Source organism: Coregonus lavaretus, assembly GCF_964263955.1.
Source record: "Coregonus lavaretus genome assembly, contig: HAP1_SCAFFOLD_5600, whole genome shotgun sequence".
In the NCBI taxonomy this organism is placed as follows: Eukaryota; Metazoa; Chordata; class Actinopteri; order Salmoniformes; family Salmonidae; genus Coregonus; species Coregonus lavaretus.
Genome location: NW_028157702.1, coordinates 35,001 through 37,500, shown reverse-complemented (window position 1 = coordinate 37,500; position 2,500 = coordinate 35,001). Strand labels below are relative to the sequence as shown.

The following is a 2,500-nucleotide window of genomic DNA, read 5'->3' as shown; positions in this document are numbered from 1 at the left end:
ACATGCAAACTAAGAAAGAAAAAAAACATTGTTACATTTCAGGTCAGTTTATTTATGTTACACATTTATGACAATTATATGAGACATTCAAATAGGAAATTGTGGATTGTGGTAATTTAAATACAGTTGTGTAAAGTACTTAAGTAAAAATATTTTAAAGTACTACTTAAGTAGTTTTTTGGGGAATCTGTACTTTACTATTTATATTTTTGACAAGTTTTACTTTTACTCCACTACATTCCTAAAGAAAATAATGTACTTTTTACTCCATACATGTTCCCTGACACCCAAAAGTACTCGTTACATTTTGAATGCTTAGCAGGAAAACAGTCCAAAATATGTAAATTAGGTTGGAGTGTTGGAGTGTTGGAGTGTGCTCCTGGCTATCCGTAAAAAAAATTAAAATATAAACTAATGGTGCAGTTTGGTATGGATTAAGGAATTTGAAACAATTTATACTTTTACTTTTGATACTTAAGTATATTTGAGCAATTACATTTACTTTTGATACTTAAGTAAATGTAAAACCAAATACTTTTAGACTTTTACTCAAATAGTATTTTACTGGGTGACTTTCACTTTTACTTTTTCTATTAAAAGGTATCTTTACTTTTACTCAAGTATGACAATTGGATACTTTTTCCACCACTGTTTTAAAAAACACATTCTATGGCAGTGCAGTGTTTATGTGAGTGTGATTAGGTGTTGGTCTTTTTCCACCACTGTTTAAAAAACACATTGTATGGCAGTGCAGTGTTTATGTGAGTGTGATTAGGTGTTGGTCTTTTTCCACCACTGTTTCAAAAACACATTCTATGGCAGTGCAGTGTTTATGTGAATGTGATTAGGTGTTGGTCTTTTTCCACCACTGTTTAAAAAACACATTGTATGGCAGTGCAGTGTTTATGTGAGTGTGATTAGGTGTTGGTTTTCCAGATGAGCGTGAAGCCCTGATCCACGCGGACTGATAAGGCAGTAGCATCAGCAATCAGCTCCTACAGGAAAACACAATATCAGTCCAAACTCATCTCTCGTCACCACACTGATGATCACATACAATGACTGGATTGACTGGTTGAGGATACACACGGCATGTAAACACACACACACACACACACACACACACACACACACACACACACACACACACACACACACACACACACACACACACACACACACACACACACATACACACATAAATACACACAGCATGTAAACACACACACACACACACACACACACACAAACACAAACACATACACACACACACACACACACACACACACACACACACAGCATGTACACCCACACACACAGCATGTAAACACACACACACACACACACACACACACACACACACACACACACACACACACAGCATGTACACACACACACACACACAGCATGTACACACACACACACACACACAGCATGTAAACACACACACACACGGCATGATCAGAACTCTGAACTCACAGTACATGCTAACAAAATAGTCATTTTCACCACTCTTGTTTGGGGAAATGAAAATGGATAATCTAGTCTGGGTTTGTATTGAGACATGACCCCTTCAAATAAAATATATATCATGGGGATTATAAACTAGTTCCATTATGACTATAGCTTCCCTGCAAACGACACTGCACACATACATAGGAGTGTTTGTGTGTGTGTGTGTGTGCTTTGTGTGCTTTGTGTGCTTTGTGTGTGTGTGTGTGTGTGTATGTGTGTAGCAGCAACCTGACACTAACATGGTGAAAGAGAAATGGAACAGCCTGTTATTTGAACTTCTTATCCAGTGTGAAAACACTGAAGGAGAGGAATGGCTGGGCTGGTGCTGCAATACCATTTATTCAAATACATGACTACTGCATCTCTCTGACTCTGTGTCTTTACCTACACAACCTGGGATTAATCTCAGTCTCCAATGTTCCCTCTCAAATTATTATTTATGGAGTGTGTTGCTATCGGTTACAAGGTGTTGATAGTCAGAGTGAATACAGTATACTGTACCTCCAGATTAAGACGCGTCATCGCAGGGTTAATGAGGATACAGACAAAATGTCATCTTCCAAATGTGTCCTATTACCATCCGCTCCTCCCGCCCTCTGTGATCACCTTACTGCCATCCATCTCCTCTGCTGTTGATTAGTATTGTCTTACGCTTCCTGTACTCTCTGTGTAACTTCCTCTGGCTGCTCTTCCTGCTCGTAGCTCATGTTTATTACAAAGGAACCACAAGGTGACCTCCCTGATTACAGCTATTAGATAATGAGTCATGGCAGACATCTTGTTCTGGCATATTATCACTCATCGACGGTGGGACCAATTCTAAGCCTACAGTCTAGCCACTGTTGTAAGAAAGACAGTGGCACAATGTGCTTGGCCCAAAGTCAGAGACTAACTGGGGGTAGAGTAGAACCTCTGAGTAGGCATGCTCTTCTTCATCAGTTCTGCTTCTTCACAACTATTTCTACACTGTCTTGTACTGACCTTA

At 39.2% G+C, this 2,500-nt stretch overlaps 1 pseudogene across 1 annotated transcript in view; it reads right to left on the bottom strand.

Moving 5' to 3' along the window:
- Positions 1–33: 33 nt before the first annotated feature.
- Positions 34–2,500, bottom strand: part of LOC311125048 (maltase-glucoamylase-like) — a 37,453-nt pseudogene continuing 34,986 nt past the window's right edge. The window contains exon 23 of the transcript XR_014615166.1: positions 34–995. The product of XR_014615166.1 is annotated as a maltase-glucoamylase-like (transcript). The remainder of the gene's footprint in view (positions 996–2,500) is intronic.